This window comes from Pseudophryne corroboree, chromosome 2 (genome assembly GCF_028390025.1).
Source record: "Pseudophryne corroboree isolate aPseCor3 chromosome 2, aPseCor3.hap2, whole genome shotgun sequence".
NCBI classification, from domain to species: Eukaryota; Metazoa; Chordata; class Amphibia; order Anura; family Myobatrachidae; genus Pseudophryne; species Pseudophryne corroboree.
The window spans coordinates 743139248-743165347 of NC_086445.1; the positions used below are offsets into that span (position 1 = coordinate 743139248).

Consider the following 26100-nt stretch of genomic DNA (forward strand, 5'->3'; position numbering starts at 1 on the left):
CTGAGAATTTACACACGTTCTGCCTTGGGACACACAGCTATTTTCACATGCTATGTACTGTATTTTGTTTCTTATTTGTTTTTTCTGTGTTACTTAACAGTTCCTGTGCTGCGCTGCAGAGTCTATGACACCCTATAAATAAACTTTGACGATGAGCTTATCTGTTGACTGTTGGTATAGAAATTCCTTCCTTACTGCACACTGGTGTCACCTACAGTACATACCCAGCCCTACGCAGAGATAGCACCACAAACATGATGCACTGGTGTCACAAGCAGTTACTACCAATGATTCACATCTACACTGTTAAAAAAAATAAAGGGAACACTTAAACAACACAATGTAACTACAAGTCAATCACACTTATGTGAAATCAAACTGTCCACTTAGGAAGCAACACTGATTGACAATCAATTTCACATGCTGTTGTGCAAATGGAATAGACAACAGGTGGAAATTATAGGCAATTAGCAAGACACCCCCAATAAAGGAGTTGTTCTGCAGGTGGTGACCACAGACCACTTCTCAGCTCCTATGCTTTCTGGCTGATGTTTTGGTCACTTTTGAAAGCTGGCGGTGCTTTCACTCTAGTGGTAGCATGAGACGGAGTCTACAACCCACACAAGTGGCTCAGGTAGTGCAGCTCATCCAGGATGGCACATCAATGCGAGCTGTGGCAAGAAGGTTTGCTGTGTCTGTCAGCGTAGTGTCCAGAGCATGGAGGCGCTACCAGGAGACAGGCCAGTACATCAGGAGACGTGGAGGAAGCCGTAGGAGGGCAACAACCCAGCAGCAGGACCGCTACCTCAACCTTTGTGCAAGGAGGAACAGGAGGAGCACTGCCAGAGCCCTGCAAAATGACCTCCAGCAAGCCACAAATGTGCATGTGTCTACTCAAACGATCAGAAACAGACTCCATGAGGGTGGTATGAGAGCCCAACATCCACAGGTGTGGGTTGTGCTTACAGCCCAACACCGTGCAGGATGTTTGGCATTTGCCAGAGAACACCAAGATTAGCAAATTCGCCACTGGCGCCTTGTGCTCTTCACAGATGAAAGCAGGTTCTCACTGAGCACATGTGACAGACGTGACAGAGTCTGGAGACGCCAAGGAGAACATTCTGCTGCCTGCAACATCCTCCTGCATGACCGGTTCGGCAGTGGGTCAGTAATGGTGTGGGGTGGCATTTCTTTGGGGGGCCGCACAGCCCTCCATGTGCTCACCAGAGGTAGCCTGACTGCCATTAGGTACCGAGATGAGATGCTCAGACCCCTTGTGAGACCATATGCTGGTGCGGTTGGCCCTGGGTTCTTCCTAATGCAAGACAATGCTAGACCTCATGTGGCTGGAATGTGTCAGCAGTTCCTGCAAGACAAAGGCACTGATGCTATGGACTGGCCCGCCCGTTCCCCAGACCTGAATCCAATTGAGCACATCTGGGACATCATGTCTCGCTCCATCCACCAACGTCACGTTGCACCACAGACTGTCCAGGAGTTGGCGGTTGCTTTAGTCCAGGTCTGGGAGGAGATCCCTCAGGAGACCATCCGCCACCTCATCAGGAGCATGCCCAGGCGTTGTAGGGAGGTCATACAGGCACGTGGAGTCCACACACACTACTGAGCCTCATTTTGACTTGTTTTAAGGACAATTTAGAGATGTGCAACGGAAATTTTTCGGGTTTTGTGTTTTGGTTTTGGATTCGGTTCCGCGGCCGTGTTTTAGATTCGGATGCGTTTTGGCAAAACTCCCTGAAAATTTTTTGTCGGATTCGGGTATTTTTTTTCAAAAACCCCTCAAAAACAGCTTAAATCATAGAATTTGTGGGTCATTTTGATCCTATAGTATTATTAACCTCAATAACCATAATTTCCACTCATTTCCAGTGTATTCTGAACACCTCACAATATTATTTTTACTCCTAAAATTTGCACCGAGGTCGCTGGATGACTAAGCTAAGCGACCCAAGAGGGCGGCACAAACACCTGGCCCATCTAGGAGTGGCACTGCAGTGTCAGACAGGATGGCACTTAAACAAATTAGCCCCAAACATCACATGATGCAGAAATAAAAAATAAAAAAAAGGAGGTACAAGATGGAATTGTACCCTTATGTTGTATAAACAGGACATGCACACTTTAACAAACCCATCATTTCAGCCACACGACTGTGGCTGAAATGACTGGTTGGTTTGGGCCCCCACCAAAAAAGAAGCAATCAATCTCTCCTTGCACAAACTGGCTCTACAGAGGCAAGATGTCCACCTCCTCCTCATCATCCGATTCATCACCCCTTTCAATGTGTACATCCCCCTCCTCACAGGGTATTAATTCGTCCCCACTGGAATCCACCATCTCAGGTCCCTGTGTAACTTCTGGAGGCAATTGCTGGTGAATGTCTTTACGGAGGAATTGATTATAATTCATTTTGATGAACATCATCTTCTCCACATTTTCTGGAAGTAACCTCGCACACCGATTGCTGACAAGGTGACCAGCTGCACTAAACACTCTTTCAGGGTACACACTGGAATGCCGAAAGTGGCCCGCAAAGTGGCCCGCAATTCTTCGGGCCACTGACAGCATCTCTTGCACGCCCCTGTCGTTTTTTAAATAATTCTGCACCACCAAATTCAATGTATGTGCAAAACATGCCCACATGTAATGCACGCACAATATTGGTGGCGTTGTCTGCTGGCACAAATCCCCAGGAGAGTCCAATTGGGGTAAGCCATTCTGCGATAATGTTCCTCAGTTTCCGTAAGAGGTTGTCAGCTGTGTGCCTCTTATGGAAAGCGGTGATACAAAGTGTAGCCTGCCTAGGAAGGAGTTGGTGTTTGCGAGATGCTGCTACTGGTGCCACCGCTGCTGTTCTTGCTGCGGGAGGCAATACATCTACCCAGTGGGCTGTCACAGTCATATAGTCCTGAGTCTGCCCTGCTCCTCTTGTTCACATGTCCGTGGTTAAGTGGACATTGGGTACAACTGCATTTTTTAGGACACTGGTGACTCTTTTTCTGACGTCTGTGTACATTATCGGTATCGCCTGCCTAGAGAAGTGGAACCTAGATGGTATTTGGTACCGGGACACAGTACCTCAAGCAATTCTCTAATTCCCTGTGTATTAACGGTGGATACCGGACACACGTTTAACACCAACACAGCTGCCAAGACCTGAGTTGTCCGCTTTGCAGCAGGATGACTGCTGTGATATTTCATCTTCCTCGCAAAGGACTGTTGGACTGTCAATTGCTTACTGGAAGTAGTACAAGTGGTCTTCCGACTTCCCCTCTGGGATGACAATCGACACCCAGCAGCAACAACAGCAGCACCAGCAGCAGTAGGCGTTACACTCAAGGATGCATCGGAGGAATCCCAGTTAGGAGAGGACTCGTCAGACTTGCCAGTGACATGGCCTGCAGGACTATTGGCGTTCCTGTCTAAGGAGGAAATTGACACTGAGGGAGTTGGTGGTGTGGTTTGCAGGAGCTTGGGTACAAGAGGAAGGGATTTAATTGTCAGTAGACTGCTTCCGCTGTCACCCAAAGTTTTTGAACTTGTCAATGACTTCTGATGAATGCGCTCCAGGTGACGTATAAGGGAGGATGTTCCTAGGTGATTAACGTCCTTACCCCTACTTATTACAGCTTGACAAAGGCAACACACGGCTTGACACCTGTTGTCCGCATTTCTGTTAAAATAATTCCACACCAAAGAGGTGATTTTTTTTGTAATTTGACCAGGCATGTCAATAGCCATATTCATCCCACGGACAACAGGTGTCTCCCTGGGTCCCTGACTTAAACAAACCACCTCACCATCAGAATCCTCCTTGTCAGTTTCCTCCTCAGCGCCAGCAACACCCATATCCTCATCCTGGTGTACTTCAACAGTGACATCTTCAATTTGAATATCAGGAACTGGACTGTGGTTGCTCCTTCCAGCACTTGCAGGGGGCGTGCAAATGGTGGAAGGCGCCACCTCTTCCCGTCCAGTGTTGGGAAGGTCAGGCATCGCAACCGACACAATTGAACTCTCCTTGGAGATTTGTGATTTAGAAGAACACACAGTTCTTTGCTGTGCTTTTGCCAGCTTAAGTCTTTTCATTTTTCTAGCGGGAGGATGAGTGCTTCCATCCTCATGTGAAGCTGAACCACTAGCCATGAACATAGGACAGGGCCTCAGCCATTCCTTGCCACTCCGTGTCGTAAATGGCATATTGGCAAGTTTACGCTTCTCCTCAGATGATTTTAATTTAGATTTTTGGGTAATTTTGCTGAACTTTTGTTTTTTGGATTTTACATGCTCTCTACTGTGACATTGGGCATCGGCCTTGGCAGACGACGTTGATGGCATTTCATCGTCTCGGCCATGACTAGTGGTAGCAGCTTCAGCACGAGGTGGAAGTGGATCTTGATCTTTCCCTATTTTACCCTCCACGTTTTTGTACTCCATTTTTTAATGTGTGGAATTATATGCCAGTAATATATCAATAGCAATGGCCTACTGTACTGTGCTATATATGTATACTGCTGGTCACCAAAATGCTGCACTGTCCTACTATATACTGCTCACAATAATGCAGCACAGAGATAGTATACTTGACACAGAGCTGCAAGATACACAGCAATGGCCTACTGTACTGTTCTATATATGTATACTGCTGGTCACCAAAATGCTGCACTGTCCTACTATATACTGCTCACAATAATGCAGCACAGAGATAGTATACTTGACACAAAGCTGCAAGATACTCAGCAATGGCCTACTGTACTGTGCTATATATGTATACTGCTGGTCACCAAAATGCTGCACTGTCCTACTATATACTGCTCACAATAATGCAGCACAGAGATAGTATACTTGACACAGAGCTGCAAGATACACAGCAATGGCCTACTGTACTGTACTATATATGTATACTGCTGGTCACCAAAATGCTCCACTGTCCTACTTTATACTGGTCACAATAATGCAACACAGAGATAGTATACTTGACACAGAGCTGCAAGATACACAGCAATGGCCTACTGTACTGTACTACTATAATACTGGTGGTTCCCAGTCCCCACAATGCAGCACACTGAGCACAGATATTTGCAGCACACTGAGCACAGATATGGAGCGTTTTCAGGCAGAGAACGTAGATATTTTCAGCACACTGAGCACAGATATTTGCAGCACACTGAGCACAGATATTTGTAGCACACTGAGCACAGATTATGGAGCTTTTCAGGGAGAGAACATAGCCACGTCCTCTCCGTTCAATCTCCAATGCACTAGTGGAAAATGGCGGCGACGCACGGCTCTTTATATAGAATACGAATCTCGCGAGAATCCGAAGCGGGATGATGACGTTCGGGCACATTCAGGTTAACCGAACAAGGCGGGAAGATCCGAGGCTGCCTCGGAATCGTGTAAAATAGGTGAAGTTCGGGGGGGTTCGTATCTTGACGAACCGAACCCGCTCATCTCTAAAGGACATTACATCAAAGTTGGATCAGCCTGTAGTGTGTTTTTCCACTTTAATTTTGAGTGTGACTCCAAATCCAGACCTCCATGGGTTAATAAATTTGATTTCCATTGATAATTTTCGTGTGATTTTGTTGTCAGCACATTCAACTATGTAAAGAACAAATTATTAATAAGAATATTTCATTCATTCAGATCTAGGATGTGTTATTTTAGTGTTCCCTTTATTTTTTTGAGCAGTGTATATAAATTCATATACAAAAATAGGATTTTAATATACCTTCCGGTAAATCCTTTTCTCGTAGTCCGTAGAGGATGTTGGGGAGCATCAAAGACCATGGGGTATAGACGGGTGCTGTGGAGCCTTGGGCACTATAAAATTTGAATAGTGTGGGTTGGCTCCTCCCTCTATGCCCCTCCTCCAAACTTCAGCTTAGGAACTGTGCCCAAGGAGACGGACAACCTCAAGAGAGGACACTACAATGTTGTGTGGCGAGATTCACACCAACTCACACAGAATTTATAACATGCAACCACATGTAACTCAACGAAATCATGTCAATATACATGAACCAAAGAGTGGCAGCAACCGCTGCCATTACTTAACAAGTAACAACTGAGCAGGGAACAGAAGCACTGGGCGGTCGCCCAACATCCTCTATGGACTACGAGAAAAGGATTTACCGGTAGGTTTATTAAAATCCTATTTTCTCTTACGTCCTAGAGGATGTTGGGGAGCATCAAAGACCATGGGGCCTATACCAAAGCTCCCACTAGGGGAGGGAAAGTGCCGATGTTCCCTGCAAAACTGATTGGCCTCTGGTGACCTCCAGTTTGGTCAAAGTATCAAACTTGTAGAACTTTGCAAATGTGTTTGATCCTGACCACGTAGTTGCTCGGCAAAGTTGAAGTGCCGAGACACCCTCGGGCAGCCACCCAGGAGGAGCCCACTTTACGAGTAGAGTGAGCCTTGACCGAAGTAGGTTTCGGCAGACCCGCCGAAGAATAAGCGTGCTGGACAGTACAACAGATCCAGGGCCTAATAGTCTGCTTAGAAGCAGGACACCCAATTTTATTGGGATCATAAAGCACGAACAATGCTTCAGACTTCCGAAGAGGAGCAGTCCTCTTGACATATATCTTTAAAGCCCTTACTACGTCCAAGGACTTCCCCGTAATAGAAGTGTCAGTGGCTACGGGCACCACAATAGGTTGGTTGATATGAAAAGATGATACAACTTTTGGAAGGAACTGCTGACGTGTTCTTAACGCAGCCCGATCATCATGAAAAATCAGGTAAGGGCTCTTGTGAGACATGGCCCCCAATTCAAACACCCGCCTTGCGGATACCAAAGCCAACAAGGTGACTACTTTCCAAGTAATACATTTTAATTCTGCCTTCCATAACGGTTCAAACCACTCCGATTGCAGGAACTGCAACACCACATTAAGGTCCCATGGCTCCGTAGGAGGCACAAAGGGAGGTTGGATGTGCAGAACCCCTTTTATAAAAGTCTGAACCTCAGGAAGCGTAGCCAATTGTTTCTGGAAAAATATGGACAAGGCCGAAATTTGGACCTTGATAGAGCCTAACTTTAGGCCCACATCCACTCCTGACTGTAGAAAAGGAGTAATCTACCCAACCGGAATTCTTCCGTAGGGAACTTCTTGGACTCACACCAAGAGACATATTTCCGCCAAATTCTATGGTAATGTTTTGACGTCACAGCTTTTCTAGCCTGAATCAGGGTATGAATGACCTCGTTCGGAATACCTTACCGGGCCAAAAGCTTTCGCTCGACCTCCATACCATCAACCCTAGAAGCAGTAAGACCCTTCGACGCACTGAGTTTTGACTTGGAAGAAGAATGAACCTTCTTCTTAGAACGAGACTCAGAATTTTTTCCAGGCCTTTTAGGTCCATGAGTTTTGTCAGAACCGAGAACACTGGATCTGGACGGTTTCGTTCCAGAGACCCCAATGCTAGAACTAGTCGTAGGATCCCTCCCACAAAGTGTGGGAGTAACCACTTGGAATAAAGTATCCTAGCCATCAGCTTTAGGCAAAGGAGCCTTACGACGCTTTGAAGATTTAGGAAAAGGTCGTTTAAACTTCTGTGAAGCACTCAAAATGGACACCTTCTTTGGAGATGTAGATTCAGACTGCACTGCATCAGCCATCGCATGAGAAAAAACTATCTTCTTTGGAAGCTCGTCTTGCAATGGAAGCGGATCCAGGTCCGATTCTTGTACCTGTGTCCCTGTAGTAAATGAGGTAATCTCATCGCAAAGAACAATCGCAAGATGTGTTGATAGCAATTCAGTGGTTGTTCCATCAGGACAGTGTACTGTAAGATTAGATTGTGGAATGATCATGGTCATCTGCAGAATTCTGCTATTTCTATCGATTGCCTTTTGTATTCTCTGTAATTGTCTACTCTATGACAATTGTGCCCGGAGGGAGTTTTTAACTGTAAACGGGAATGTAACTTCGCAGTTGATTTTGTGATCCCTCCCGACTGGACACCCACAGGGGAGTCCAGCGTCATTGTGGGGTAGAGGGCGGAACAGAAGTAGTCTTCTGATCCTGAAGCCCTGCTGTTGCAGGCCCTCTACCACGTCCCTGACCCCTTCCTCTACCAAAGAAAGGGGTGGAACCTCTACCTCTCCCCACTTTACCACCTCTGAAAGGTTGCGGAGATGGACCAAAATAAGGTTTCTTCATAGGAGGAGCAGCAGCAGAAGGAAGAACAGCAGACTTGCCTGCTGTAGTTTTAGATATCCATGCATCTAGTGCTTCTCCAAACAAAGCCTCCCCTTCGTAGGGTAGGGTTTCTACATTTTTCTTAGATTCAGCCTCTGCAGACCACTGGTTAAGCCAGAGGCCTCTGCGCGCAGATACCGCCAAGGCAGATGACCGTGCAGCTAATAAACCAATGTCTTTCATGGCTTCAACCATGTATTCTGCCAAATCCTTGATATGAGTCAATGTGGATATAATTGCATCCTTGTCAATGGTATAAATGGTATTTTTCAATGGCATTGGAAACCCATGTACCTGCAATGGTAGGTCTAAGTATAGCCCCACTGGCTGAGTATATAGATTTGAGGGTATTCTCAATTTTTCTGGTCCTCCGGTTCCTTCAATGAAGCCGTGCCGGCGGCGGCTAACGTAACCCTTTTGGACAATCGTGACAGGGAGGCGTCTACCACGGGAGAAGTTTCCCATTTTTTTCTATCACCCCCAGGAAAGGGATCGGCCAGTAATAGTCTCTTAGGTAATTGGTATTTCTTGTCTGGAGTCTTCCAGGCCTCACTAAACACAGCATTTAAATTTTCAAACACAGGAAAAGTAACTACAGGCTTCTTATCCAAATGAAAATAAGCTTTCTTCCCTTGTACAGGAGTTTCATCAGGAATATCTAATACTTCCTTAACACTTGTAATCAAATTCTGAATACGCTTAGAGAGGGTAGCATCCGCCCCCTTAGAATCCCCGTCAGCATCTCCTGTGTCGTCATCAGTATCTGTGTCGACATTTAGTAACCTCGCCAAGGAGCGTTTGGCGGTACCTGAAGAGGGACCCCCTGCTGAGGCAGAGGAACCTGTACATATGGTATCTTCAATAGATCTCTTCCAAGTCTGAAATTCCTTATCAGATTGTACAAATCTGTCATGTAACTTAGCAATCATATGTTTAATGGTCCCCAATCCTTCTGGTTCTTCCACAGAAGGATTAGGGGATCAGGGAACAACAGACAGTCCTGTTTATCAGGGAAGAAATCTCCCTCAGTAGAAATAACCTCTGCATCGTCTAAATTTTCCATTGTAAAAAGAAAAGAATACTGTGTACATACACACACATACACACTCAGTCACACAGGGTTTTACAGGTCCTGCACTGAGATCTGGAACGACACAGAAGTATGAGCCAGTCCCCACAGCGCTATGAGAAGGGTTAGAATTAAATCTGCAGCGCTTTCTTTATATGTACATATAGACCTTATAGGTCCTATAATCCACCAAGTGCTCTCCCCCCTTTCTATAACACCCTGGTACCACAAAGAGTGAGGAGGAGGCCAGCGTCCCTGCAGCGCGTCCTGTGCGGGCCGGTGCAGCTTCTCAAAATGGTGCCGGTGGGCTGGAGCTGAAAGAATTTAGTTATTTATACTGGCCGGGGTTTAAGTAAACAGTGGCGTCGGCCCGCTGTTTACTAATGACCAGACTTATTTAGGGAATTTCTACTGCCAGCTCAGAGCGCCCCCACCTGCCCCCCGGCGCTCTGTACCCAGTGGAGTACCCCAGTGAGCCAGCGGAGCGCAGCCTGTCAGAGCTGCGCTCCGTCCCTAACAGCCGCCATTGAACCCCAGTTATCCCTTATGGATACCTGGGGTTTTTGTACTCACCACTCGACGTCTTCTGGCTAGTCAGGGGGAGGCGGCTGGTGCTGTGGGAGTGAGCGTTCGCCATCGGGGGCTATGCGATCAACACCCTCAGGAGCTAACGTGGTGTCCTGTCAGCGGGAGCAGGAGCAATGAAGTCTACAGGTACTTGGTTCCTGCTCCCCCCTCTGAGTCCCACGAAGCAGGGAAGCTGTTGCCAGCAGCTTCCCTGAAAACAAAACTTAGAAATATCTTCTTTTCTTCACTCCTCTCAGGAGCTCACTGGAAGTGCTGCCGGCTCTCTCGGCGCACAATTTCTAAACTGAGGTCCAGAGGAGGGGCATAGAGGGAGGAGCCAACCCACACTATTCAAATTTTATAGTGCCCAAGGTTCCACAGGACCCGTCTATACCCCATGGTCTTTGATGCTTCCCAACATCCTCTAAGACGTAAGAGAAATATGAATATATACAGTATATATTTGTAGACTGACACTCTGGCAATAGTGAGTAGAGACCGGTTGCCATTCCCAGTAGGAACAAATGCTAGCAAAGACAATAGGGACGGCACTCCATGGGACTTCCAAATAAAGAAACTAGACCAGTGAGGTCAATTAACGTTTCAGTTTTTATAAACTTTCGGCAGAATTCAATTCTGACGAAAGTTTATAAAAACTGATACGTTAATTGACCTCACCGGTCTAGTTTCTTTATTTGGAAGTCCCATGGAGTGCCGTCCCTATTGTCTTTGCTAGTGTATGTATGTATGTATGTATGTATGTATGTATGTATGTATATATATATATATATATATATATATATATATATATATATATATATATATATATATATATATATATAGTGTGTGTGTGTGTGTGTGTGTGTGTGTGTGTGTGTGTGTGTGTGTGTGTATATTTATTTATTATTTTTCTTTTTCTTTTTTTTCTTTTCTTTTTTTCAGCTGTATTATATTTTGAGAATTGTGGTGCTCTTTGTTACCTGCACTCCACTTTTATTTACTGTTACGCTAAGTTTTGTCTCCCTGTACTGTTCTTTGTACGGTGCTGCAAAACACTTGTGGTGCCCTATAAATAAAATGTAATAATAATAATAATAAATAAGATTTTACTTACCGATAAATCTATTTCTCGTAGTCCGTAGTGGATGCTGGGACTCCGTAAGGACCATGGGGAATAGCGGCTCCGCAGGAGACAGGGCACAAAATAAAAGCTTGAGATATCAGGTGGTGTGCACTGGCTCCTCCCCCTATGACCCTCCTCCAAGCCAGTTAGGATACTGTGCCCGGACGAGCGTACATAATAAGGAAGGATATTGAATCCCGGGTAAGACTCATACCAGCCACACCAATCACACCGTACAACTCGTGATCTGAACCCAGTTAACAGTATGATAAATTTAAAGGAGCCTCTGAAAAGATGGCTCAACAATAATAACCCGAATTTTTTGTAACAATAACTATATACAAGTATTGCAGACAATCCGCACTAGGGATGGGCGCCCAGCATCCACTACGGACTACGAGAAATAGATTTATCGGTAAGTAAAATCTTATTTTCTCTAACGTCCTAAGTGGATGCTGGGACTCCGTAAGGACCATGGGGATTATACCAAAGCTCCCAAACGGGCGGGAGAGTGCGGATGACTCTGCAGCACCGAATGAGAGAACTCCAGGTCCTCCTCAGCCAGGGTATCAAATTTGTAGAATTTAGCAAACGTGTTTGCCCCTGACCAAGTAGCTGCTCGGCAAAGTTGTAAAGCCGAGACCCCTCGGGCAGCCGCCCAAGATGAGCCCACTTTCCTTGTGGAATGGGCTTTTACTGATTTTGGCTGTGGCAATCCTGCCACGGAATGTGCAAGCTGAATTGTACTACAAATCCAACGAGCAATCGTCTGCTTTGAAGCAGAAGCACCCAGCTTGTTGGGTGCATACAGGATAAACAGCGAGTCAGTTTTCCTGACTCCAGCCGTCCTGGAAACATATATTTTCAAGGCCCTGACAACGTCCAGCAACTTAGAGTCCTCTAAGTCCCTAGTAGCCGCAGGTACCACAATAGGTTGGTTCATGTGAAATGCAGAAACCACCTTAGGTAGAAATTGAGGACGAGTCCTCAATTCCGCCCTGTCAGAATGAAAATTTAGGTAAGGGCTTTTACATGATAAAGCCGCCAATTCTGACACACGCCTAGCTGAAGCCAAGGCCAACAGCATCGACACCTTCCACGTGAGATATTTTAAATCTACCGTAGACAATGGTTCAAACCAGTGTGATTTTAGAAATCTCAACACAACATTGAGATCCCAAGGTGCCACTGGAGGCACAAAAGGAGGCTGTATGTGCAGCACCCCTTTCACAAATGTCTGAACTTCAGGTACTGAAGCCAGTTCTTTCTGGAAGAATATCGACAGGGCCGAAATTTGAACCTTAATGGACCCTCATTTTAGGCCCATAGACAGTCCTGTTTGCAGGAAATGCAAGAAACGACCCAGTTGAAATTCCTGTGTAGGGGCCTTCTTGGCCTCACACCACGCAACATATTTACGCCAAATGCGGTGATAATGTTTTGCGGTTACTTCCTTTCTGGCTTTTACCAGAGTAGGGATGACTTCTTCTGGAATGCCCTTGTCCTTCAGGATCCGGCGTTCAACCGCCATGCCGTCAAACGCAGCCGCGGTAAGTCTTGGAACAGACAAGGCCCCTGCAGTAGCAGGTCCTGTCTTAGAGGTAGAGGCCACGGTTCGTCCGTGAGCATCTCTTGAAGTTCCGGGTACCAAGACCTTCTTGGCCAATCCGGAACCACGAGTATAGTTCTTACTCCTCTCCTTCTTATGATTCTCAATACTTTCGGTATGAGGGGCAGAGGAGGGAATACATACACTGACTGGTACACCCACGGCGTTACCAGAGCGTCCACTGCTATTGCCTGAGGGTCCCTTGACCTGGCGCAATATCTGTCCAGTTTTTTGTTTAGACGTGACGCCATCATGTCCACCTTTGGTCTTTCCCAACGGTTTACAATTTGGTGGAAGACTTCTGGGTGAAGTCCCCACTCTCCCGGGTGAAGGTCGTGTCTGCTGAGGAAGTCTGCTTCCCAGTTGTCCACTCCCGGAATGAACACTGCTGACAGTGCTATCACATGATTTTCCGCCCAGCGAAGAATCCTTGCAGTTTCTGCCATTGCCCTCCTGCTTCTCGTGCCGCCCTGTCTGTTTATGTGGGCGACTGACGTGATGTTGTCCGACTGGATCAACACCGCCTGACCCTGAAGCAGAGGTTTTGCTTGAATTAAGGCATTGTAAATGGCCCTTAGTTCTAGAATGTTTATATGAAGAGATGTTTCCATGCTTGACCACAAGCCCTGGAAATTCCTTCCCTGTGTGACTGCTCCCCAGCCTCTCAGGCTGGCATCCGTGGTTACCAGGATCCAATCCTGAATGCCAAATCTGCGGCCCTCTAGTAGATGAGCCCTCTGAAGCCACCACAGGAGAGACACCCTTGTCCTTGGCGACAGGGTTATCCGTTGATGCATCTGAAGATGCGATCCGGACCATTTTCCCAGTAGATCCCACTGAAAAGTTCTTGCATGGAATCTTCCGAATGGAATCGCTTCGTAAGAAGCCACCATTTTTCCCAGGACCCTTGTGCACTGATGCACTGAGACCTGTCCTGGTTTTAGGAGGTTCCTGACTAGCTCGGATAACTCCCTGGCCTTCTCCTCCGGGAGAAACACCTTCTTCTGGACTGTGTCCAGAATCATTCCTAAGAACAGTAGACGTGTCGTTGGAATCAGCTGCGATTTTGGAATATTTAGAATCCATCCGTGCTGACTTAGCACTACCTGAGATAGTGCCACTCCGACTTCTAACTGTTCCTTGGTTCTTGCCCTTATCAGGAGATCGTCCAAGTAAGGGATAATTAAGATGCCTTTTCTTCGTAGAAGAATCATCATTTCGGCCATTACCTTGGTAAAGACCCGAGGCGCCGTGGACAATCCAAACGGCAGCGTCTGAAACTGATAATGACAGTTTTGTACTACAAACCTGAGGTACCCTTGGTGAGAAGGATATATTGGGACGTGGAGATAAGCATCCTTGATGTCCAGCGACACCATATAGTCCCCCTCTTCCAGGTTCGCTATCACCGCTGAGTGACTCCATCTTGAATTTGAACCTTTTTATGTAAGTGTTCAAAGATTTTAGATTTAATATTGGTCTCACCGAGCCGTCCGGCTTCGGTACCACAAATAGTGTGGAATAATACCCCTTCCCCTGTTGTAAGAGGGGTACCTTGATTATCACCTGCTGGGAGTACAGCTTGTGAATGGCTTCCAGAACTGCCTCCCTGTCGGAGGGAGACTTTGGTAAAGCAGACTTCAGGAACCGATGAGGAGGAAACGCCTCGAATTCCAGTTTGTACCCCTGTGATACTACCTGTAGAATCCAGGGATCCACTTGCGAGTGAGCCCACTGCGCGTTGAAATTCTTGAGACGGGCCCCCACCGTGTCTGAGTCTGCTTGTAAAGCCCCAGCGTCATGCTGAAGACTTGGCAGAAGCAGGGGAGGGCTTCTGCTCCTGGGAAGCGGCTGCATGGTGCTGCCTTTTTCCTCTTCCTCTGCCCTTGGGCAGAAAAGAGTGACCTTTTGCTCGCTTGTACTTATGGGAACGAAAGGACTGAGTTTGAAAAGACTGTGTCTTTTTCTGTTGATGTGAAGTAACCTGGGGTAAAAAGGTGGATTTTCCAGCCGTTGCCGTGGCCACCAGGTCTGTTAGACCAGCCCCAAATAACTCCTCCCCCTTATACGGCAATACTTCCATGTGCCGTTTGGAATCTGCGTCCCCTGACCACTGTCTGGTCCATAATGCTCTTCTGGCAGAGATGGACATTGCGCTTACTCTTGATGCCAGGGTACAAATATCCCTCTGCGCATCACGCATATATAGCAATGCATCCTTTAAATGTTCTATAGTTAACAGAATATTGTCCCTATCCAGGGTATCAATATTCTCAGTCAGGGAATCCGCCCATGCGACTCCAGCACTGCACATCCAGGCTGATGCGATTGCTGGTCGCAGTATAACACCAGTATGTGTGTATATACTTTTCAGGATATTTTCCAGCCTCCTATCAGCTGGTTCTTTGAGGGTGGCCGTATCAGGGGACGGTAACGCTACTTGTTTAGATAAACGTGTGAGCGCCTTATCTACCCTAGGGGGTGTTTCCCACCGTGCCCTAACCTCTGGCGGGAAAGGGTATAGTGCTAATAACTTATTAGAAATTAGCTGTTTTTTATCGGGGGAAACCCACGCTTTATCACACACCTCATTTATTTCCTCAGACTCAGGAAAAACTATTGGCAGTTTTTTCACACCCCACATAATACCCGCCTTTGAGGTATTTGTAGTGTCAGAAAGGTTCAATGCCTCTTTCATTGCCGTGATCATGTAACGTGTGGCCCTACTGGACATTACGTTTGTCTCGTCACCGTCGACACTAGATTCAGTATCTGTATCTGGATCCGTGTCGACCCACTGAGGTAGCGGCCGTTTTAGGGCCCCTGAGGGTGTCTGAGACGCCTGAACAGGCACTAATTGATTTGCCGGCTTTCTCATGTCGTCAACAGTTTTTTGTAAATTGCTGACATTATCACTTAATTGCTTAAACACAATCATCCAGTCAGGTGTCGACTCCCTAGGGGGTGACATCACTAACACAGGCAACTGCTCCGCCTCCACCTCATTTTCCTCCTCATACATGTCGACACACGCGTACCGACACACAGCACACACACCGGGAATGCTCTGATAGAGGACAGGACCCTACTTAGCCCTTTGGAGAGACAGCGGGAGAGTCTGCCAGCACACACCCAGCGCTATATATATACACAGGGATAACCTTATATAAGTGTTAATCCCTTATAGCTGCTGTTAATCTAGTTATTTGCTGCCAAAATGCCCCCCCTTCTCTTTTTTACCCTGAATCAGATGCAGTACTGCAGGGGAGAATCAGGGAGCCGTCCTTCCAGCGGAGCTGTGAGGGAATAATGGCGCCAGTGTGCTGAGGAGATAGGCCCCGCCCCTTCACGACGTCCTTAACTCCCGCTTTTTTGTGTAAAATGGCAGGGGAAAAAATACATCCATATAACCCTGGAGCTATATGTGATGTATTCCTTTTGCCAGCTAAGGTATGTGTGTGTGTTATATTGCGTCTCAGGGCGCTCCCCCCCAGCGCCCTGCACCCTCAGTGACCGGAGTGTGAAGTGTGCTGAGAGCAATGGCGCCCAGCTGCGGTGCTGTGCGCTACCTTAGTCTTGAAGACAGGATGTCTTCTGCCGCCGCTTTCACCGGACCTTCGTCTCTTCTGGCTCTGTAAGGGGGACGGCGGCGCGGCTCCGGTGACCCATCCAGGCTGAACCTGTGATCGTCCCTCTGGAGCTAACGTCCAGTAGCCTAAGAAGCCCAATCCACTCTGCACTCAGGTGAGTTCGCTTCTTCTCCCCTTAGTCCCACGATGCAGTGAGCCTGTTGCCAGCAGGACTCACTGAAAATAAAAAACCTAACTAAACTTTTATTCTAAGCAGCTCTGGAGAGCTACCTAGTTTGCACCCTTCTCGGTCGGGCACAAAAATCTAACTGGCTTGGAGGAGGGTCATAGGGGGAGGAGCCAGTGCACACCACCTGATATCTCAAGCTTTTATTTTGTGCCCTGTCTCCTGCGGAGCCGCTATTCCCCATGGTCCTTACGGAGTCCCAGCATCCACTTAGGACGTTAGAGAAATAAGATTTTACTTACCGATAAATCTATTTCTCGTAGTCCGTAGTGGATGCTGGGACTCCGTAAGGACCATGGGGAATAGCGGCTCCGCAGGAGACAGGGCACAAAATAAAAGCTTAAGGATCAGGTGGTGTGCACTGGCTCCTCCCCCTATGACCCTCCTCCAAGCCTCAGTTAGGATACTGTGCCCGGACGAGCGTACATAATAAGGAAGGATATTGAATCCCGGGTAAGACTCATACCAGCCACACCAATCACACCGTACAACTTGTGATCTGAACCCAGTTAACAGTATGATAAACGCAAAGGAGCCTCTGAAAAGATGGCTCACAACAATAATAACCCGAATCTTTGTAACAATAACTATATACAAGTATTGCAGACAATCCGCACTAGGGATGGGCGCCCAGCATCCACTACGGACTACGAGAAATAGATTTATCGGTAAGTAAAATCTTATTTTCTCTGACGTCCTAGTGGATGCTGGGACTCCGTAAGGACCATGGGGATTATACCAAAGCTCCCAAACGGGCGGGAGAGTGCGGATGACTCTGCAGCACCGAATGAGAGAACTCCAGGTCCTCCTCAGCCAGGGTATCAAATTTGTAGAATTTAGCAAACGTGTTTGCCCCTGACCAAGTAGCTGCTCGGCAAAGTTGTAAAGCCGAGACCCCTCGGGCAGCCGCCCAAGATGAGCCCACTTTCCTTGTGGAATGGGCTTTTACTGATTTTGGCTGTGGCAATCCTGCCACAGAATGTGCAAGCTGAATTGTACTACAAATCCAACGAGCAATCGTCTGCTTAGAAGCAGGAGCACCCAGCTTGTTGGGTGCATACAGGATAAACAGCGAGTCAGATTTTCTGACTCCAGCCGTCCTGGAAACATATATTTTCAAGGCCCTGACAACGTCAAGCAACTTAGAGTCCTCTAAGTCCCTGGTAGCCGCAGGTACCACAATAGGTTGGTTCATGTGAAATGCAGAAACCACCTTAGGTAGAAATTGAGGACGAGTCCTCAATTCCGCCCTGTCAGAATGAAAAATTAAGTAAGGGCTTTTATATGATAAAGCCGCCAATTCTGACACACGCCTGGCTGAAGCCAAGGCTAACAGCATCGACACCTTCCATGTGAGATATTTTAAGTCCACAGTGGAAAGTGGTTCAAACCAATGTGACTTTAGAAAACTCAACACCACATTGAGATCCCAAGGTGCCACTGGAGGCACAAAAGGAGGCTGTATGTGCAGCACCCCTTTTACAAATGTCTGAACTTCAGGTACTGAAGCCAGTTCTTTCTGGAAGAAAATCGACAGGGCCGAAATTTGAACCTTAATGGACCCTAATTTTAGGCCCATAGACAGTCCTGTTTGCAGGAAATGAAGGAAACGACCCAGTTGAAATTCCTCTGTAGGGGCCTTCTTGGCCTCACACCACGCAACATATTTACGCCAAATGCGGTGATAATGTTTTGCGGTTACGTCCTTCCTGGCTTTGACCAGAGTAGGGATGACTTCTTCTGGAATGCCTTTTTCCCTCAGGATCCGGCGTTTAACCGCCATGCCGTCAAACGCAGCCGCGGTAAGTCCTGGAACAGACAAGGCCCCTGCAGTAGCAGGTCCTTTCTTAGAGGTAGAGGCCACGGTTCGTCCGTGAGCATCTCTTGAAGTTCCGGGTACCAAGTCCGTCTTGGCCAATCCGGAACCACGAGTATAGTTCTTACTCCTCTCCTTCTTATGATTCTCAGTACTTTTGGTATGAGAGGCAGAGGAGGGAACACATACACTGACTGGTACACCCACGGCGTTACCAGAGCGTCCACTGCTATTGCCTGAGGGTCCCTTGACCTGGCGCAATATCTGTCCAGTTTTTTGTTTAGACGTGACGCCATCATGTCCACCTTTGGTTTTTCCCAACGGTTTACAATCAGGTGGAAGACTTCTGGGTGAAGTCCCCACTCTCCCGGGTGAAGGTCGTGTCTGCTGAGGAAGTCTGCTTCCCAGTTGTCCACTCCCGGAATGAATACTGCTGACAGTGCTATCACATGATTTTCCGCCCAGCGAAGAATCCTTGCAGCTTCTGCCATTGCCCTCCTGCTTCTCGTGCCGCCCTGTCTGTTTACGTGGGCGACTGACGTGATGTTGTCCGATTGGATCAACACCGCCTGACCCTGAAGCAGAGGTTTTGCTTGACTTAGGGCATTGTAAATGGCCCTTAGTTCCAGAATGTTTATATGAAGAGACGTTTCCAAGCTTGACCACAGGCCTTGGAAATTTCTTCCCTGTGTGACTGCTCCCCAGCCTCTCAGGCTGGCATCCGTGGTTACCAGGATCCAATCCTGAATGCCAAATCTGCGGCCCTCTAGTAGATGAGCACTCTGCAGCCACCACAGGAGAGACACCCTTGTCCTTGGCGACAGGGTTATCCGCTGATGCATCTGCAGATGCGATCCGGACCATTTGTCCAGTAGATCCCACTGAAATGTTCTTGCATGGAATCTTCCGAATGGAATCGCTTCGTAAGAAGCCACCATTTTCCCCAGGACCCTCGTGCACTGATGCACTGAGACCTGTCCTGGTTTTAGGAGGTTCCTGACTAGCTCGGATAACTCCCTGGCCTTCTCCTCCGGGAGAAACACCTTCTTCTGGACTGTGTCCAGAATCATTCCTAGGAACAGTAGACGTGTCGTTGGAATCAGCTGCGATTTTGGAATATTTAGAATCCACCCGTGCTGACGTAACACTACCTGAGATAGTGCTACTCCGACTTCTAACTGTTCCCTGGATCTTGCCCTTATCAGGAGATCGTCCAAGTAAGGGATAATTAAAATGCCTTTTCTTCGTAGAAGAATCATCATTTCGGCCATTACCTTGGTAAAGACCCGAGGTGCCGTGGACAATCCAAACGGCAGCGTCTGAAACTGATAATGACAGTTTTGTACTACAAACCTGAGGTACCCTTGGTGAGAAGGGTATATCGGGACGTGGAGATAAGCATCTTTGATGTCCAGAGACACCATATAGTCCCCTTCTTCCAGGTTTGCTATCACTGCTCTGAGTGACTCCATCTTGAATTTGAACCTTTTTATGTAAGTGTTCAAGGATTTCAGATTTAAAATTGGTCTCACCAAGCCGTCCGGCTTCGGTACCACAAACAGCGTGGAATAATACCCCTTTCCTTGTTGCAGGAGGGGTACCTTGATTATCACCTGCTGGGAATACAGCTTGTGAATGGCTTCCAAAACTGCCTCCCTGTCGGAGGGAGACTTTGGTAAAGCAGACTTCAGGAAACGACGAGGGGGAAACGCCTCGAATTCCAGTTTGTACCCCTGCGATACTACCTGTAGAATCCAGGGATCCACTTGCGAGTGAGCCCACTGCGCGTTGAAATTCTTGAGACGGGTCCCCACCATATCTGAGTCTGCTTGTAAAGCCCCAGCGTCATGCTGAAGACTTGGCAGAAGCAGGGGAGGGCTTCTGCTCCTGTGAAGCGGCTGCATGGTGCAGTCTTTTTCCTCTTCCTCTGCCCCGGGGCAGAAAAGAATGGCCTTTTGCTCGCTTGTACTTATGGGAACGAAAGGACTGAGTTTGAAAAGACGGTGTCTTTTTCTGCTGATGTGGAGTGACCTGGGGTAAAAAGGTGGATTTTCCAGCCGTTGCCGTGGCCACCAGGTCCGATAGACCAGCCCCAAATAACTCCTCCCCTTTATACGGCAATACTTCCATGTGCCGTTTGGAATCCGCATCCCCTGACCACTGTCGCGTCCATAACGCTCTTCTGGCAGAGATGGACATAGCACTTACTCTTGATGCCAGGGTGCAAATATCCCTCTGCGCATCACGCATATATAGCAATGCATCCTTTAAATGTTCTATAGTTAACAAAATATTGTCCCTATCCAGGGTATCAATATTCTCGGTCAGGGAATCCGACCATGCGACTCCAGCACTGCACATCCAGGCTGAGGCGATTGCTGGTCGCAGTATAACACCAGTATGTGTGTATATACTTTTTAGGATATTTTCCAGCCTTCTATCAGCTGGTTCTTTGAGGGTAGCCGTATCAGGAGACGGTAACGCTACTTGTTTTGATAAACGTGTGAGCGCCTTATCTACCCTAGGGGGTGTTTCCCAACGCGCCCTAACCTCTGGCGGGAAAGGATATAATGCTAATAATTTTTTAGAAATTAGCTGTTTTTTATCGGGGGAAACCCACGCTTTTTCACACACCTCATTTATTTCCTCTGACTCAGGAAAAAATATTGGTAGTTTTTTCTCACCCCACATAATACCCTTCTTTGTGGTACTTGTAGTGTCAGAAAGGTTCAATGCCTCTTTCATTGCCGTGATCATGTAACGTGTGGCCCTACTGGACATTACGTTTGTCTCGTCACCGTCGACACTAGACTCAGTATCTGTGTCAGGGTCTGTGTCGACCCACTGAGGTAACGGGCGTTTTAGCGCCCCTGACGGTGTTTGAGACGCCTGGACAGGCACTAATTGATTTGCCGGCTGTCTCATGTCGTCAACAGTTTTTTGCAAATTGCTGACATTATCACTTAATTGTTTAAATACAATCATCCAGTCAGGTGTCGACTCCCTAGGGGGTGACATCACCAACACAGGCAACTGCTCCGCCTCCACATCATTTTCCTCCTCATACATGTCGACACACGCGTACCGACACACAGCACACACACCGGGAATGCTCTGATAGAGGACAGGACCCCACTTAGCCCTTTGGAGAGACAGAGGGAGAGTCTGCCAGCACACACCCAGCGCTATATATATATATACAGGGATAACCTTATATAAGTGTTACTCCCTTATAGCTGCTGTTAATATATTTATTTGCTGCCAAACGTGCCCCCCCTTCTCTTTTTTACCCTGATTCTGAAGCAGGACTGCAGGGGAGAGTCAGGGAGCCGTCCTTCCAGCGGAGCTGTGAGGGAAAATGGCGCTTGTGTGCTGAGGAGATAGGCTCCGCCCCTTCACGACGTCCTTATCTCCCGCTTTTTTGTGTAAAATGGCAGGGGATTAAAATACATCCATATAGCCCAGGAGCTATATGTGATGTATTCTGTTTTGCCACCTAAGGTATTCTGTTATATTGCGTCTCAGGGCGCTCCCCCCCCCAGCGCCCTGCACCCTCAGTGACCGGAGTGTGAAGTGTGCTGAGAGCAATGGCGCACAGCTGCGGTGCTGTGCGCTACCTTAGTCTGAAGACAGGATGTCTTCTGCCGCCGATTTCACCGGACCTCTTCGTCTCTTCTGGCTCTGTAAGGGGGACGGCGGCGCGGCTCCGGTGACCCATCCAGGCTGAACCTGTGATCGTCCCTCTGGAGCTAGTGTCCAGTAGCCTAAGAAACCCGATCCACTCTGCACTCAGGTGAGTCCGTTTCTTCTCCCCTTAGTCCCACGATGCAGTGAGCCTGTTGCCAGCAGGACTCACTGAAAATAAAAAAACCTAACTAAACTTTTATTCTAAGCAGCTCAGGAGAGCCACCTAGATTGCACCCTTCTCGGCCGGGCACAAAAATCTAACTGAGGCTTGGAGGAGGGTTATAGGGGGAGGAGCCAGTGCACACCACCTGATCCTTAAGCTTTTATTTTGTGCCCTGTCTCCTGCGGAGCCGCTATTCCCCATGGTCCTTACGGAGTCCCAGCATCCACTAGGACGTCAGAGAAAATAATAATAATAATAATAATAACAACAACCATAGTGTATGAAACAAAACTGTGAATTAAACCAAATAAGGTGCATCTTACCTGTTACATAAGGTGCTGTGCAGTGTGTAAAGTTCTTCCTGTGACAATACCAACGCCGGGATCCTGAACCCGGAATAGTCCGCCGGCCGACATGTCGACCAACAGGGACTATTCCCACTCGTGGGTATACATGACACCCATAGAGTGGGAATAGAACCTGTGGCGAGCACAGCAAGCCACCAAGCCCACTGCGTGGCGAGCGCAGCTTGCCTGCAAGGGGCTTCATTGCGCTCATCCCCTCTCCCGCCAGCCATCTAACAGCTGGGATCCCGGCGTCGGCATGGTGACCGGCGGATCCAACCCGTCCTCCCTGCACACTGCACAGCTCCTTATTTAGCAGGTAAGATGCACCTTATTTGGTTTAATTCATGGTTTTGTTTTGTGTATTCAACCTGAAGAAAAGGCATTTTTGCCTTGAAACGTTGTTGTTATGTAATCCTTCTTTTAGCACGTTTTTTGTGATGTGACCTTTCAATACAAGTTTTCAGAAAGTCCGTGGAGTGCCGCTTGAACTTTTTCCTAGCAGAACCCAGCAATCGGTTCAGGAAAACTGCTTTTATATTAATCCAAGGTGGGCACCCCGGCATCACTACACGTGTCCGTAGTGCCAGACGACCAACTTGCATATATGTGTATGATAGATAGATAGATAGATAGATAGATAGATAGATAGATAGATAGATAGATAGATAGATAGATTGATTTATACAAATTTTACTGGTTTGTCAAGGTTATTGTACTGTATGGAAATTGATGTACAGATTTGTAAATAGAACAATAAAAAAAAATACTACAGTGCTTGTATTTTGTTTAAACCTAAATCACGGTCACATAACATTTATAAAACAAATGGCAATTTCCAGAAGATTTACTATTAGACAGTTCAATCAAATACCTTAGAACAAGACTATAAAAGCAACACAATGAAACAAGTTTATTTAGATACTTTAAAATAAGTCATAATATTTAACACTTTAGTTTTACCTGAAGGATTAATAACTGCAGTAACATTCATACACTGTATACAGAAAACGTGTCAATCTCCTGCTAGCTCTCTGAGCACGATCAGATAAGTACAATAGATTCATGAAATATGCAGGCACAGCTATGAATAAACAGCTCATTTGAAGTGAGTGACAGTGGGAGAGATCTGCACAGTGACACTAGAATTAGGAGAGTAATCCCTGAACAAATGATATGTTACTTACAGTTTGGTTTCCAGCTCTGCATTATTAGCTCAGTGACTGCACAGATATGGCTCACTGATACAGACACACAGACAAGGACCCAGGTGTCAGCTCAGCAATAGCAGATAAGCAACAAACCCAAACCAGCTCACACACTTCCTTTTTCCGGGTCTGTGATGAAATCCATTGTAGCTACACTGCATTTAAAGGGATAGTACATTTGATCTATACACACACACAGCAAACATAAACACAACTATTGGCTAACTACAGAATTACTTTTAGTAAGAGTGCATATATCATTTACAAATGTAGAATTTGTTTTTGCAAACGAAACAATATTTTTATAATTATAGCTTGCTAAATGGATGTCTCCAGGAAGTACAGTGCCTTGCTAAAGTATTCACCCCCGCCCCTCCCCTCCCTTTGCATTTTTCATGTTTTGTTGCCTCAGAATCTGGAATTAAATTGGATTGTTTGATGGTTTGTATCATTTTATTCCCAGAACATATCTACAACTTTGAGGATGTGTTTTGTTTGTTTTTTATGTGCAGCAAACAGCAAATAGGACAAAATTACAGAAAACTTCAGCATGCATAACTATTCACCCCCCTAAAGTCATTACTTTGTAGAGCCACCTTTTGCGGCAATTACAGCTGCAAGTCGCTTTGGATAAGTCTCTATGAGCTTGCCACATCTTGCCATTGTGATTTTTGCCCATTCCTCAAGGCAAAACTGCTACAGCTCCTTCATGTTGGATGGTTTCCGCTTGTGAACAGCAATCTTCAAGTCTGACCACAGATTCTCAATTGGATTGAGATCTGGGCTTTGACTAGGCCATTCCAACACATCTAAAGGTTTCCCCTTAAACCACTCGAGTGTTGCTTTAGCAGTATGCTTCGGGTCATTGTCCTGCTGGAAGGTGAACCTCCGGCCCAGTCTCAAATCACTCAGACTGAAACAGGTTTTGCTCAAGAATATCCCTGTATTTAGCACCATCTTTCCCTCGACTCGAAACAGTTTACCAGTTTACCTGCTGCTGAAAAACATCCCTACAGAATGATGCTGCCACCACCATGTTTCACTGTGGGGAAGTTGTTCTTGGGGTGATGGGATGTGTTGGGTTTGCGCCAGACATAGCATTTTCCTTGGCGGCTGAAAAGTAAAATTTTAGTCTCATTTGACCAGAGCACCTTCCTCCATACATTTGGGGAGTCGTCCACATGCCTTTTGGCAAACTCAAAATATGCCTTCTTATTTTTAACACTAAGTAATGGCTTTTTTTTCTGGCCACTCTTCCATAAAGCCCAGCTCTATGGAGTGTATGGCTTATTGTGGTCACATGCGCAGATACACCAGTCTCTGCTGTGGAACTCTGCAGCTCCTTACGGGGTTACCTTTGGTCTCTGTGCTGCCTCTCTGATTAATTCCCTCCTTGCCCGGTCTGTGAGGTTTGGTGGCCGGCCCTCTCTTGGCTGGTTTGTTGTGGTACCATGTTCTTTCCATTTGAAGATGATGGATTTGATGGTGCTCCATGGGATCATCAAAGATTTGGATATTTTTTTATAACCCAACCCTGACTTGTACTTCTCAACAACTTTGCCCCTGACTTGTTTGGAGAGCTCCTTGGTCTTCATGGTGTGATGCCTCTTGCTTAGTGGTGTTGCAGCCTCTAGGGCAGGCCTGGCCAACCTGTGGCTCTCCAGATGTAGTGAAACTACAAATCCCAGCATGCCCTGCCACAGTTTTATCATTCCCTAATAGCAAAACTGTGGCAAGGCATGATGGGACTTGTAGTTTCACAACAGCTGGAGAGCCACAGGTTGGCCAGGCCTGCTCTAGGGCCTTTCAGAAAAGGTGTGTTTATACTGACAGATCATGTGACATTGCACACAGGTGACTACATTTCACTAATTATGTGACTTCTGAAGGTAATTGGTTGCACCAGAACTATTGAGGGGTTTCATAGCAAAGGGGGAGAATAGATATGCTCATGCCAATTATAAAATTTTTATTTATAAAACTTATTTTCTTATATAAATTTTTTTCATTTCACTTCATCAACTTAGACTATTTTGTGCAGATCCATCGCATAAAATTCAGGTTAAAAAAATATATTAAATTACAGGTTGTAATGTAACAAAATAAGTAAAAAGCCAAGGGGGGTGAATACTTTAGCAAGGCACTGTATGTAATTATCCTGGGATACACACTATTTGGGATGCAGTCAATTTACCTACAATCAAAATCCCGATGGTCAAAATCCCGACAACCAATGACCAACAGTCAAAATCCCGACATGGTAAAAAAAAAGACCTTTAAAATACTGACAAGGTCAAAATACTGACATTTGAAATGTCGACAGGTCAAAAAGTTGACATGAGTTTTTCATGATTTTTTTTATTGAAACCGACTTGTTCATACTTTACCATCCCAGTGGACCTTGAGGGGGAATATAATAGTGTGCCAAGCGCAGCCAGGTACCATGTCCGAAGCATTGTGAGT

The 26100-nt window shown here is 46.6% G+C and overlaps 1 protein-coding gene across 4 annotated transcripts in view; it reads right to left on the bottom strand.

The window, feature by feature from the left end:
• Positions 1 to 23754, bottom strand: part of PHTF1 (putative homeodomain transcription factor 1) — a 281464-nt gene extending 257710 nt beyond the window's left edge. For 3 of the 4 annotated variants that reach the window (XM_063955406.1, XM_063955404.1, XM_063955403.1), the window contains exon 1: positions 23617 to 23753. The gene's annotated coding sequence lies outside the window, so the exon portion shown is untranslated. Of the gene's footprint in view, positions 1 to 23616 lie in introns of all 4 variants that reach the window. The other variant, XM_063955405.1, reaches the window with a different exon arrangement.
• Positions 23755 to 26100: the final 2346 nt, after the last annotated feature.